Source organism: Elgaria multicarinata, chromosome 1, assembly GCF_023053635.1.
Source record: "Elgaria multicarinata webbii isolate HBS135686 ecotype San Diego chromosome 1, rElgMul1.1.pri, whole genome shotgun sequence".
NCBI classification, from domain to species: domain Eukaryota; kingdom Metazoa; phylum Chordata; class Lepidosauria; order Squamata; family Anguidae; genus Elgaria; species Elgaria multicarinata.
The window spans coordinates 51,340,502-51,355,810 of NC_086171.1; the positions used below are offsets into that span (position 1 = coordinate 51,340,502).

The 15,309-nt window shown below is 43.2% G+C and overlaps 1 long non-coding RNA gene across 1 annotated transcript in view; it reads left to right on the forward strand.

Moving 5' to 3' along the window:
• The first annotated feature begins 2,014 nt into the window (after positions 1 to 2,014).
• Positions 2,015 to 15,309, forward strand: part of LOC134413579 (uncharacterized) — a 34,302-nt gene continuing 21,007 nt past the window's right edge. Inside the window, exon 1 of the long non-coding RNA XR_010026550.1 lies at positions 2,015 to 2,097. This is a non-coding gene — a long non-coding RNA (uncharacterized LOC134413579). The remainder of the gene's footprint in view (positions 2,098 to 15,309) is intronic.

A 15,309-nucleotide genomic window follows, 5' to 3' on the forward strand; every position in this document is an offset into this window, starting at 1 on the left:
TCATTAGGAAAGTGCAGGATTTTGCATTGCTGTTCTAAACATGAAGTTCCATGATATTTCACTCCTTGGCCATTCCTCCTGCTTAATTAGATGATAGAGAATAGACCATAGCAGGTCTTGGACTTGCATGCTGTCTTCATCTCTTCTCCTTTGTGCATGAGAGCACAAACCACAGTAACATGTTACATACAAACCCTGGGCACTGTGGCTTGTTCTAAGCAAAGTTATTTATTTATTTATTTATTTATTTAATTACATTTATATACCGCCCCACAGCCGAAGCTCTCTGGGCGGTTTACAACATTTAAAAATAGTAAACATTAAAAGTATACAATTTAAAACACACACACACACACACACACACACACACACACACACACACACACACATAAAAACAGTATAAAAACAACTATCCATTTAAAAACAACAATTGTGGGGTCCATTAAAAACAAACTTAACGTTGTTAAATGCTGTTAAAATGCTGTTAAAAATGCCTGGGAGAAGAGAAAAGTCTTGACCTGGCGCCGAAAAGATAACACAGTTGGCGCCAGGCGAGCCTCATCGGGGAGATCATTCCACAGTCGGGGGGCCACCACTGAAAAGGCCCTCTCCCTTGTTGCCATCCTCCGAGCTTCCCTTGGAGTAGGCACTCGGAGGAGGACCTTAGATGTTGAGCGCAGTGTACGGGTAGGTTCATGTCGGGAGAGGCGTTCCATCAGGTATTGTGGTCCCAAGCCATGTAGGGCTTTATAGGTTAAGACCAGCACCTTGAATTGGGCTCGGAAACATATAGGCAGCCAATGCAAGCGGGCCAGAATCGGTGTTACATGCTCAAACCTCCCTGTTCCAGCTATCAATCTGGCCGCCGCATTTTGCACAAGCTGCAGCTTCCGGACCGTCTTCAAAGGCAGCCCCATGTAGAGGGCATTGCAGTAATCTAATTTGGAAGTTACCAGAGTATGGACAACTGAAGCTAGGTTATCCCTGTCCAGATAGGGGCGTAGCTGGGCCACCAACCGAAGTTGGTAGAAAGCACTCCGTGCCACTGAGGCCACCTGAGCCTCAAGTGACAAAGAGAGAACCCCCAAGCTACGAACCTGCTCCTTCAGGGGGAGTGCAACCCCATCCAGAACCGGTTGAACACCCGGTGTTCAAGTTAGATTAAACAAACCAGGACCTGAAACCATTGCTTGATTCTGGTTTGTCTAACTAACTTTGGTTAGAACTCACCAGTCCGTAGGTTTGAATGTAACTCAGAACTATAGTTTGCTCTAAAGTGAAAGTTGTCCTCTTCTCATACACAGAAGAGTGGAGGAGGAGTACATAGCCCAAGGCTCATTGTGATTCCCATGAGACAGGTGATTGTCTGAACTGGGCCAGTGTGCAGCAGCTGTGAAAAGGGTAAATACCATGCTGGGGATCATTAGGGGAAAGATGGAAAACAAAACTGTCAGTATTATAATGTCTTTTTACAAATGTATGACATCTGGAAGACAACGTACAGTTTTGATTGCCTCATCTTAGAAAAGATATATTAGAGCCAGGGAAGGTGCAGGAAAGGGGAACCAAAATGATCAGGGGGTTGGAGCACTTTCTACACAAGGAAAAGGTAAAGTACTTTTTAGCGGAGAAAAAAAAAGATAACTAAGGGAAGACATAGTAGAGGTTTATAAAACTATTCATATTTTGGATAGCGGGAAGTTTTTCCTTCCTCTCCATTAATCCTAAAACTCAGAGACATCCAATTAAATTGATTGGCAGTAGATTCAGGACAGACAAAAAAACATTGCCTGTTAATGGCAACACACATAATAACACTGAATTAATATATGGACATTTCTGCTACCCCTTGTGGCCACATACTTTAAAAGGGGGTGGAACAAGTTCACGGAGAACTCCGTGCCCATGGGGGTAAGATGGAAGCAATTTCACCATCCCTAGAATGGTGGGGGGTTGGCTGATTGGCTGATTGTGTTTTTTACTTACTTTTTCAGTGCGTGCAGGGCTCTTCTTAAAAAAAAAGCAGCCATGACGTCCCTCTTCCCTTCCGGGATGTCGCGTGGCTGTCAAGACGCTGGGGGAAGATTGCAGAAGCAAGTAAGTTCACGATCCTCTTTCCTCCCTCCCTCCCTCTATACCCTTAGGTTTAGACATGCCCTTAGTATTAGAGAGTGCAGGGTGAGTTGTTTGCTATTTGGGGGCTAGAGGCTGAGGAAGGAGTGAAGAATAGGATAGGTATTATAAAAAGGAAACAATAACTTCAGGGCTTTATTGAGCACACACAAATGCATCTTATCTACTGTTTTAAAGTGTTATTAATAAATAATCATTTATTTTGTTCATCTTTCAGTGTGGTATTTATCATTTAAGATAGTCAAAGTGAGACAATAAGTATGTTGTTCGGAATGTATGGTGGCGGTGGTATTGAGAGTGGTCAAAGTCTGGTAGGAAAAGCAGTATTTCCTTGAACTGGGCTTGAAGGTGTATAAGGGACAAGGTTTGAAGTGAAAGGATCAACCCCCTCTTGTTTACTGAAATCATACCCATAGCCTCAGGGAAGGGATCCCTAAGGTAGGGGCATGACAGTCAGGGGAAAGGGAAAAGAGGCGTGGCCAAGTGGGGAACACCAAAGGGCCAGATTGGGACTCCAGGAGGGAGGGATTTGGTCCATGGACCTGAGATTTCCCACCCATCATGTATTTAAATGCAAAGTACTGTTGTACTTTGTTGTACTGTTGTACAAGAAATACTGTTGTTTTATACTTTGAATGTTTTTAAATTTTGTGAACCGCCCAGAGAGCTCCGGCTATTGGGCGGTATAGAAATGCAATAAATAAATAAATAAATAAATAAAGTAGAGTTGACAATTCCGAAGCTTAGTACCGGATGCAGCAGGGTGAGGAAGAGGAATGAAATTACATGAGACAAGAGTGTCCGCCTGGTCTCATGCTCTGCTGACTCAACAGAGAAAAGTATGATCTAATGCCTAACCCTCTGGTGACCCCAGAACAGCCAAGCTGCAGAGAGTATAGCTCTAGCAATTTCATTCTACAGTAAGCAAGACAAAGGGAGAAAAATAAGAAAAATTCATAGCAGGTTGGGGAAAACATTATAGCTAATGTTGCTTGACTTCTTTTTCTTGAGGAAGCCATGTGAAATGAAGCAAGCTTTCTCCAGAGTCATTTCTTCTAAGGGGATACTATACAAACAGAGAAATGTCCCTGAAACATTCATGGGAATTAACTGACTAGGGTTAATTCAAATTACCCTTTTCCAAGATCTTTGGTCTTATATTTGAAGTTTGTAGAAGGGCAATTCATATCAGATAACATCAACACCTTTCTTTTTTTTCATTTTGGGATAACAAATTCAAACTCATCTTTTAAATAAGAAGAATGGTAGATCTAATTACATGCTGTACTTGTCACCCCGCATGCTTTTTATGCAAGATCTCATTGGGTTGGATCCAGACTTCATCATAGACCCATTGAAACCAGTCATGGCTAACCTGAGACAAATTTACTTCAGTGGGTCTAGTCTAAGTATGATTAATTCTGGATACAACCCATTGTGTGACAAACATAACACCATGGAGTATGATTTATTACTGTAAGAAAAATTGACAGGAAATTGGCAAACCTATGAAACTTGATTACTTGAAATCTGAATTTAATGAACCATGGGCAAATAACTTCACTAAGCATATGATGAACACTGATTTATAGAATGCTCCAAAGCAGGGATGCAGTGAAATTTTTCAAAATGTTGAGATATACAAACACATCTGGTACTTTTCCTAACAAAACCGGGACAGCAGGCTTTAGTTGTCTGGGATTAAAGTTGTTTCTATGCTGGAATCCTTTATCACAGCTGAGGCATTGTTTTTCTCCAATAGGCTGAAAGCAGGATTAAAACAGTAGTTTTCCTTGACACTTAATAGAGCACTAACATTCTTCCTCATCGGCAAGACATTTCTATAATATTTACTCATGAGTTAATCCCATTCAGCAAAAGTTAATTAAAAGCTTCTTCCTTGCATGTTCTGCCCTTTTATTGAATCTTATTGAACACAGCAGTGAGATTACTGATAATTGCCCCATATAGCTTCTCTTAATTGCTCATTGTTGCTTAAATTACCAATGGTCTCTCTTTTCTTCTTCTTTTTTAAAAAACGGGGAAACAGTGTTATTTTTCTATCTAAAAAGTGAAAAGGCAAAAAATAATGTGAGGACATAAGAACATCAGAAGAGTTATGCTGTATCAGACCATGAGTCCATTTAGTCCAGTATTCTGTTTACATCAGTGGCCAAACAGCTGCCCACAGGAACCCACAAGCAGGACATGAGTGCAACAACATGCTCCCACCCATGTTCCCCAGCAACTGGTGTATATAGGCACACTGCCTCTGATACTGAGGTGACAAATAGCCACCAGTACTAGTAACTATCAATAGCATTATTCTTCATGAAGTTGTCCAATCCCATATAAGATCAGAATTGGTAGCCATCTTGTGGAAATGAATTTCATAGTTTAACTATGTGTTGTGTGAAGAAGTCCTTCCTTTTTTCTGTCCTGAATCTCGCACCAATCAGCTTCATGGGATGAAGGAGTATTGGTAATTACCCCCCTCCCCACAGGAATTGGAGCTGACATTAAGGGGTCATTAAGAGAGGGTACACAAATGTCAATTAACAGGCCAAAAATCATAATTCTACTGCTGCACTAACATGAAGTAATAAAAGGGCAAACCTGAAAGCAAGGGGAGGGGGCAAACCTGAAACCTGAGAGCAGGGGGAGGGGTGGTCTTACCTGGTCCGTCGTGGCCCGTCGCCGGCTTCACTAGAGCCCACGGCTCAACCCAGAAGTGCAGGCCCCAAGCGGGGCCTACAGTTCTGGATTGAGCCTCGGATTCTAGTGAAGCCAGCAACGGGCCCTGATGGACCAGGTAAGTCATGTGTGTGAGGGGGGGGGGGGTTACCTGGCCCTGCTGCTGCTGCCCGTGCAGCAACGGCGGCGGAGCCAGGTAAAGGGGCAGGGGGGAAGGGTCTTACCTGCGTCCGTCCATGGTCCAGCAGCGGCTTCAACTGAGCCAGAGGACTCAAACCGGAAGACCAGGCTGCCGGACCGCGGATGGACGCAGGTAAGGGGGGAGGAGGGAGGGGGCCTTACCTGGTGCTGCCAGCACCGATGCTGCGGAGCTCCAATTCGGATCCGGAGCTCCGATTCGGATCCGGAGCTCCACAGCGAAGCGGACCACTGGTGAATCGGCACGGAGCAGACCCGATCTGGAAGTTGCGGATCGGGATCCAAAGTGGATCAGGGGGTCTGTGCACAGCGCAAATTGTTATGGCAGCTGAAGGAGTTATGGTAATGCTGACACTACTTTCAATAACTTTGGCTGAGTATGAAAACTCAGGGTTGTATGCCCTAATCCTGAGATTCTGCTGCATCCACAGACTTTTCATTGTGTGTGCCAACTACCTCCCAATTTAGAGCAGAAAGGGATTGCCCCTTCACTGGTTGAAGTCTTTTACTTTGAGACATCATTTCTTTTCATGTGAAGGATCTCAGATGTGAACAGGGAAATCTGTTTGTACATCAGAGCACCCACCAAGCTCTGGATCAGCTATGCGTGTCTTGAAGCTCTGCAAAGCTTTGAATCAGTGCCCTAGTTACCACAAAGGTCACTAGACAACTTTTCCCTTTGGGGGCACAGAGAGGAGGGTAGTATACCTTTTTAAAACATCTGTTATGGGCGCTCTGAGAGATCAGAGTATAGCTGTAGGTGGGCCATTGATCTAATCCAGTGTGACATCTCTTAAACATGTCGCTCAAATGGAAGAATGGCCTGGCGTTATAGATCCCAGTGGCACAAACGCTCCTCAACAACCGTAACAAATAAAGGAGACCCTAGGAGAACGTATATGTCGATCAAAATAAGACGTATTTCCCTGACTGTTTTCATGTTTCTAACTTCTAGAATGTCTTTATAAAAAATAAATTAAATTAAAAAAGGGAAAATGTATACCATCGTCTTGTTTTAACAAGCTACAAATAAAAATGGTTCTGTTTTCCATATCACTATGGAAGTTGTTGTTGATATCAGCTGGTTTTCATCCAGAAAGAAATATAACTCAAAGTTCCATATATCAGGATTAACTTGGTTGCCTATCATACTTACAGACACATTTACAAGAGTGATGCATTTCAAAACCTTCCAGTGCGCTGAATTATAAAGACAGATACAGTTCCCACTATTTCACATCCTATAAATGTTAGAGAGAGATTATGCCAATGAACCTCTGGAGGCACATATTATTATTATTATTATTATTATTATTATTATTATTATTATTATTATATAAAGGAAGTGTTGTGTAGTCTAAATCCTCTCAAAAGTACTGCAAGCTGGGTTTTTTGCTCCAGAGCCAGTAACACAAGACCTGTATTAGGACAAGTCTGATTTTTATGCCAACTGAAAAGCATTATGCTAAATTTTGAAAAATTTCCTCAATCCTAAAGTTGCAGCTTCTCCTTCAATTAATACATTGCTATTTTAAATTTTTTAATCCCCCCCCCATATAAATAAGAAGCTTTACGTGGTGGAATACTGTGAAAGAGAAAGAAAATTTATATATATGAAACTATGACAGGAAAACAAAACATACATGCTTTACTTTATCAGATGAAACATTGTTTATAATTCTGGAAATATTTGTCAATACGTCACCTCTGCTATACAATGCCAGTTATAACTAGCTGAACAGCATTTTGATAAGTGATGCTTGGTAAAAATCTAGACAATCCAACAATTCAGATGTCTACAAACTGTAAAGTTACTTGATATTAGCTGTCTCATCCCAGACAGCCTTCTAAGTACTGCTGTTGAAAATGGACTTGTCTGTAGCCTGACCTTGGTGAAAACATATGGTGTATATATTTACCACTCAGGGAGCTTTGGCTATTGGGCAGTATAAAAATGCAATAAATAAATAAATAAAATATATTTGCATGTTTAAATCTGGAGGGATGTGAAACGATCAGCCTGCAGGTGTCATCTGACCTATGGTGGTCCCACGGCCAGCCTGCGGAGCCTCTTTGGGTTCCTCGAGGGGGCGGGACTTGGCCTCGAAGCCCCACCTCCAGGAGAAATCCCTGCTGTTAGCACTCTTTGTACCTTTAAGAGAACTGGAATTAAATCCAGCTGAAGGGAGGCAGCCTATAAAAGAAAATAGGAAGTAGCAATGGTGTCTCTGATCTAAGCGTTGCTGCTAGTTCTGCTGCCTTTGTTATTTCTACTTTTAAATAAAGGGTTTTGTACTTTATGCTGCTTCTCTGATTGGATACAACCATCTCTGATCTCAGACCAGAGATCACAGCAGGCATGCAAGTGGCAAGTGGCCAGCCCAGGGAAGACTGCCCACTCCTCCTAGTAGCATTACTTGAGCCCTTTCATGATGCCTGAAGCTGGAGACTTACTGGGGAGGAGTGGCCGCGCTTCCCAGTCTTGGCTGAGTCCTTTGGCATGGTGTGATCCTACCCCATGGGGACACAGTGCGCCATGTAAAGCTGGGAACTTGGCCAATGCCAGGAAGAGTGGCTGCTCCTCCCAGGGCTGGCCGAGTCCCTTTCTCCATGCCTCTATCAGTAAGGAGAAAGGTAAAATGGGTAGGGCCACGACATCAGTGAGCATGCCCATGCCCAGTGATGTCCTCCAGTCCCCGGAGTGCCTGGAGGAGGGCAATCCATCCCCCTACCTGGAACTAGTTCAGCACCCCTGGTTTAAAGTAGGGATATTGTGGAGGTGGTACCTAACTCCAGTTAGATTAAACAAGATAAATAATCAGCAATCAGCAAATTGTTGGAGAGGATGTGGGGGAAAAGGAACGTATTTACATATGTGGTGGGAATGCAACTATGTACAAAAATTTTGGAAGATGGTGTTTTTGGAGATTGAAGAAATTGTGGGAATGAAGATAGAACGAACACCAAAAGTTGCATTACTGTCACTATTTGAAGATTTAAAATGTAAAAAAGAAATTAAGGAACTGATAACGAATTTGCTGACTGCTGCAAGATTGATTGTAGCTAGGAACTGGAAGATTCAAGGGGAATATTCTATTGAAGAATGGTATAAAGAAGTATGGGATATAGCTATTAATGATAAATTGACATGTAATATTAAATGGAGAAGAGGTATAGCTAAAACAAATGATTTTGAAGGAATCTGGAAACAGTTCCTAATATTTGTGTTTTCTAAGGGAAGTGGGAAACCACCAGCAGAAGAAAGTATGAGATTCTGGAATCAGGAATGAGATCCCGAGGTGGGGGGTGCACTTGTATGTTAAGTTTGACTATGTTACTTAGATAAGATATTATGTATTCAACATTTATGTAGTGTGTTGTTTTTCTTGTTAACTGTTATTGTGTATGTTTAAGTATTGTAGAAAATAAAAAAAATTTAAAAAAATGAAAATAAAGTAGGGATATTGGAGAAATCTGCAACAGATTCAAATGGATTCAGATTTCTATGAATCTGACTTGCAGATTCCACAGCAGACTGGCTTTTCCCAAGTCATGCTGACTTGGAAACCATTTTTTAAACCTTTGGGGCAGATTTGTGCAAATCCACACTTGCAGTAATGCACATTACTGCTAATTTGCACTAATGTGCACTTGTGCAAGTGGAGCAAAATTCTTATTCATTCTAAAAAACAACAACAACCCACATGATTCCATCAATGATTGGACAATGCAACAAAAGATTAAAAAGATTTAACAAAATCTAAACATCCCGAGTTTAAAGCCAGGTCTAAGTCAATGGGAATGCTTACAATTATTTTATTGGACTTTGGCTCTTATTCTATAGTGAGAATTGTGGGGGGAAATAAGCTAGTGGCTTCATGTTCAGATGACAAAATGATTTATTTAGCTGCAGATTTACCTTTAAAAAACAAAGCATTTTGTCATCTGAAAATGATGCTATTGGCTTTTTTTCTGCCTGAATCTCACAATTAGAGTAGGAGCCAAAATTGAACAGAAGCTGCCAATCCTGTACATATCCAGTTTAAAATGTGATTTCCAAGGTTCCCACTGAGTGAGGCTTGAATTTCAGTGATAAATCCTCAGGTTTTGGTGGCGCAAGTTCTGTATACAACTCAAATATAGAATGTGAGAGCTGGAATGGTTGATTCCACAAAATGGCACGGTTTTAAATAAGTGTTGTCTTAAACCAGATGTGGGAAATGTGGGCAGTGGAGCCAGGATTCACAGGGACACAGCACTGTCACTTTTTTTATTAGAAGGGACACTGATGTCATCTGTCACCCACTTCAGAATTATTATTATTATTATTATTATTATTATTATTATTATTATTATTATTATTATTATTTATATAGCACCATCAATGTACATGGTGCTGTACAGATTACACAGTAAATAGCAAGACCCTGCTGCATAGGCTTACAATCTAATAGAATTCCCTGTTCCTTCTGAACTTAGCTGCAATTCTTGCAGGAGCTGTGGGGTGGGGAATGAATTTTCCTAACAATATGCTGTATCCTGTTGCCATGCAAAGTATCTTGTGGTGGCCTGGTTTTGAATGGTCAATAAGAACCATTAGCTTTACTAAAGGCCTGCTCCTGGTGGAGAAAAAATTGAACTGTTTGTTGATTTGTAACAGTGATGGAACTTTTGGACTCTCCTTGGGGTGTGTGGCTATGGGGACTGTCATGACTAGAGTGTGCGCTTCAAAATTTACCACTACACCACTGAACACAAGTTGTATCCAATAGTGTAATTCCACTAGCACCAGGCTTCTACTGCTTGCAGGAACTCCATTTACATCTTGAGCAAGTGTCATAGCTGATACCTTGATTCCACTTTGGCAAGCCATTCCACAAGCTGTTCCACAAGGCATTCTGCAACTCAGACTAGGTGTTGCTGCTTGCACTGGCTGTGCTAGTGGGCCAACACTGAGGCCTGTAATATTTCTAGGTTGGTTAGAACCCTATGTTGACTTTGGAATGTAAATACCACAGAATTAAAAGATATGGAGTAGGTCCTCACCCCCCCCCCCAAAAAAAAAATCTGGACTTGAACATTCTCTATTTGTGAGCAGAGGAACGAGAGAACCATTTCACTGAATTTCTCTAGGGAGAAGAAAAATTCTCTAACAGTTCACCATTCTTGGCAGTGGTGGCAGCACAACCTCTTCCCCCCCCCCCCCCAAGGATTTTTGGGTGCTACTACAGCTGCAGCAACTGTGTTGGATGCCTTGGTACTATTTTGCATCCTAGGCAATACATTGTGTTGGGGCTTGGGGGTGGGGGTGGGTAGTGTTGGGGAAATGGGAGCGGAAGCAAAAATGGTGGAGAATATCCAGAGAACATTCTGCACAGTACAATTCCTTTTCAGGGGGCAGGGAGGAAAAGAACTGTTTTCTGAATATTTTGTGCTCAGCTCTTAAAAGAAACAGAATATTGTGATGCAAAATAAGTGCATGGTGGGTCAGTTGTGAAAGGCCCATCACTTGTCTCTTGAACCTTCTTCAAATTCCTTGACAGAGAAACTCTCGGAGCCCATATTCCAGTGGTGAATATGACCAAAGGCAAATGGGGCAGGGCCCAAAATACCGACATATTTTATCTTAAAGCTCTTGTTGACAGTAAGCTGTAAGAGAGGAATTTCAACCTTTTAGAAGGGGAGGGAATCTCCCCCAAATCAGGAAGCCACCGAATGAGTGGTGATCAGGGCCAGGGCCAGGGGCGTGTCAATCTGGAGTACCTCATAGACCTGGATTGGAACTCCTGCAGGGTTGTATTTGGCCTCTAGGCCTGACGTTCTGCACCTGTGCTTTAAGATATATTTATTTACAGGCACAGTTCCAGACATCAGGGGGGCCTGGTGCATGGCGTTGCTGATGCCCCCTCCCCTGGTGTTGGTGCAACTGGAGCCCACCTTCACTGCTGCTGCTGCTACCGCCACGAAGGCCTCAGCCTGCTGCTCCGACTGACTCACCTCATCCTATGGATTGGACAAATTGCAGTGACAGCAGTACTTCTGATTGGGAGCTGAGCTGGTATTCAGCTCCATGTTGTCTGTCATATTAGATGATCTCAAATGCAATGCCTGACATTGGTTCCCATTCACGTGCACCGCTCCCAAGTAAGAATGGGTGAGTGTGTTGGTGGTGGGTAGTGACGGTTCTGAATGTGAGGGGCCAGCTTTGCTCCACCCTGACCACCAGCCATTTTAGATTGCTCCAAGTGCAAAGCCTAGCATCATTGGTGTCATCTAAGATGGTGGGTGCCTGGCACAGAGCAGCACTGAGCACTGACTCTGCTCCCATTCAGAACCGCCAGCTCCTGCAGTGTTGGCAGGGTCAGGGATGGGCCTTTGTGAGCTGGGCCTGCTTATTTAAAACATTTCTATTCTGTGTCTTTCAATCTAAAAAAAGTTCACCGAGGTTTATAACAGTCTAGTGAAAGCACATCAATGAAACAACAAAAGCAACTGAGACAGCAACAACAATAAAACCATTTAAAGGCAGTGCTAAATGCAATCAGAGCAAGAATGAAAAGCTCATTCGGAAATTAAAAAGCCTGGGAAAATGAAAAGCTCTTCTCCAGGCGCCTAAAAATACATAAGTTCTGGGGCCAGATGAACCTCGCCGAAAGAGGCAACTGCCATCATTGTCTCTACTCCTAAAGAGACAAATGGCAAATCACCCACACCCTCCCCTTTCCCAACTATAGGTATGCGCAGCTACTGCCAGATGGAACAAGGAAAGCAGCTAGGCAGGGATTCCCTTGTTTTCTGGCAGGGAAAAGCGAGATGCTGTGGTGAGGAGGAGGATATGGCAGCAGTCAAGTCTCTATTCTTGTCACGAGCACAGGGCAAGGTGAGAACTGGGAGAAGACCCTTCAGCGATGGCCATTTGTACTCGCTGTTGGAACCGAAGGCCACCCAGAGCTTGTGTCTCTGTACAGGAGGCTTAATGCATGCATCTACTCATTAAGGTGTAAAGGGAAGAATTCCACAGGACCCCCGCCGATTCTTTTCCGCCCTGCCAATTCCATTGCTCAAACAGCCCCCGCTACTTGCACAATGGCAATTTAGCACTTCTGAGGCAACCTGAAACAAGGCAAAAAATGCTCATTTCAGAGCTTCCCCTAGGAGGCAGTAAATCTCCCTTATGTAAGCAGTGGATCCTGCTTGCAGAATGGAATCGACGGGAGCCCCTGCTTAGGCAAGGGAATCAGTGGCTCATAAAGGAATCGGCGGGGGTGTAAGCCCCCCATTGGATTCCACCCAATGTGTGAAGCAGACTAGAGATAAGAAATAAGCTTTTATGCAAATGGCTGCTTTAAAACCACTTAGAGATTATTTTTTTTAAAAAAAAAAACACCGACATGATAAATGCTATATGCATTTATCAAATAATAAATAATAATAAAAGAGTGTGACATTTTCAGGGCTGGGTGAGGTATCATCTCTTTTCTACTGTTCATACTTGTGTTCAAATGATGGAGGGCAGAGTGGAACAGTGCATATGCTCGGGGTTTCAGTGAGAACAGTCAGAACTCTAAGGGAGCTATCCAAGCTTCAAGGCCTTAGCTAGACCTACCTGTTATTGCGCGACAGAGGGGTGAAGACATAGCAATGTTTTTATTGCGAGATCCCCCTCTCTTTACACGCGGCGTGCGACAACTTCAGAGGGAGAGGTGTTGCGCCCGCCATTTTTTTTTAAAGGGGAAGATGCGCACAAGTGCTCATGTGCAAAAGGTAAGGTTTTTTAAAAAATATTTTCTCCCTCACCCCACCCCACCCCCGATGGGCGCAGTGCTCCTGAGGAGCTCTGCGCCCCATGCGCAGGTCCTGACTCCATGCGAGGAACCAATACAAATCATGACGCCTGGCCACACATTCTGCGATCTCGGGCTCAGCCCAGGACCGCGCAAAAATTGGGCTCAAAAGGTAGGGCGCGATCCCGAGGCAAGGGAGGGATCATCCTTCCTTGATCCTGGGATCCCCTGTGGATCATGTGAATGCACAGGGACGATCCCGGGGATCGCCCTGGGATTTCGCCCCATCTAGCTAAGGCCAAATCTCCAGGTTCCATTCAGAACCCATTAGAACGCTAAAGGAGCTATCCAGGGTGCAAAAATGACTGGAACTTGGAGCAGATTCACTGTCCCACTGATGTCGGAGCCACCAGCCATCCCTGCTGTTGAACCATAGGAAGGGGAACCATAGAAGACTATTTGCCCCATTAGCCTAGCGTTATGGCAGTCCAAGGTCTCCGACAGAGCTCTTTCATGTCACCTGTTACCTGAACATTTCCCCTGCAGATGTGTTGATTAAACCTGAGACCTTCTGCATGCAAGGCCTGTGCTCTGTAACTGAGCCATGGTCCCCTTAGTTAATTAATCCAGAATCCCCATCACCTGATCACCAAGTTCAGCAAAGTCTTGGTCCATCCTGTAGCTTTCTACGAGCGAAAGGTACGTTGGCCAGTTACATGTAGCCAAAAAAGAGGGCCTGCCCCATCAAAAGAGAGGACAAACGAGAATGACAGTTTGCATAGAATTTGCATACACTAATGTATATGTGTTTATATGCCAAATAATTACTAGAATTTAAATTTCCAGGAAGATAGAACAATTGACTTTCTAGCCAAATCATCCATCCCAATTCCTAAATTAATGTGTACCCCACCCCAGGTCACCCAAATCTGTCATCTTATTCAATTAATTTACTCCCAGATGATCTGGATCCTGTTCCAACATCAATTTCCCTTCAATAAATGCCCCCTTCAATTCAATCATTCACATCATTGGCTGTTTCTACACCTGCCCTTTTCCTCAGGATCGTCCCGGGATCATCCCTGTGCATGCAAATAACACACAGGGGATCCTGGGAGCAGGCAGGGACGATCCCTCCATTTTCCTGGGATAACCCTTAGCTGTAGAAAGGGCCATTATCTCCCCTAAGTCAAATTGTCTTTTCCTTGTAGCAGTGGTGGTGGGATTTCCTACTATGAGCATGTCAGTCTGTCTTTCTTTGCATGCAATAAAGCAAGCTAGCCATCTCCCTCACCCCACCTAACACACACACCCTGAGCCAGTACTAGCTGTCCTTCACTCTGGTTTCTCTGCCATGGTTAGAACATGACCATCCAGAACATGCAAGCTGGTGGTCATGTGGTAAAATTGTTCTTGGACTGTACCACTTCACATTACAGATGGGATGTTGTACATTGGAATACTCCCCACCCTGCTCCCTCAGAAATCCCTACACATACATAACTAGTGAAGACCCGTTTGGCTGACACGAGAGTATGGTATTTGCAGGAAATCGTTGCTTTTTTAAAAAGAAGAAAAACACAGGAGCATTCAATCATACAGTCTCCCAGCTGCAGTCTGAAATAGCACCATCCAGAAACACACATTTAATCATGTCAGGAGCTGTTTGTGCAGAGAGGTCCAGAAACATATAATTATTGGAACTGGCTGATACACAGATGATGGGATTGATTGAAAGTATCACCTCCCACTTTTTAATCTATCGCTGCTGATCAACTGAGCACAAATCCTGTATTTCATAATCCTTGGGAAAGCTCAATGTTCCTGAGAATGCTTTTTCTTTCCTTTTTTGGGTGGCGATTTCCATCCAGAACAGTAATATTTCTATCGACCCTGCTGTAAGAGGCTCTGAATTTTACTGGTTGCTGCCTGGGCAAAACTGAAACTGCTAGCAACCAGAATAGAAAGTGAAATGAGATAAAAGGCAATTCCTTTGCTTCTAAGGGGCTATCTTCAAAGTTCCTACGCAGTGTACCACGGGAGCATCATCAAATTCCCAATTGTCCACAACACATTCGCCCCATGTTAGAACAAGAAGAAGCTCATTTTTCAATTTAGGAGCATCATATAAACCCACTGACAGCCCTGGATGGGGGCCAGAAGATCAAACACAGTCTTGCTGTTTTCCTGGGATAATTTCAATATAAGTGGATTATCATAAAGCATTTGTCAAGGCGGTGGCAGAGTATACAAGTTTTTCCATCAGCTCTGCAGCCATAATTAGATTGGGAACCTGGCTGCTTTGCCCTAATCTAATACTGTACAAAATTATACCATCGGTTTTACATCGTATCGTATTAGCACTGTGTCAAATCAATCCTCGTTCTCAGGAGTGAGATGCTCCAGTTATACTATATATTTGATTAACGATAACACATCGCCTTACACGAACAACTAAGTATCCTTTACCAGGGTTTGTCTAGTTAAATAGTAACTGGTT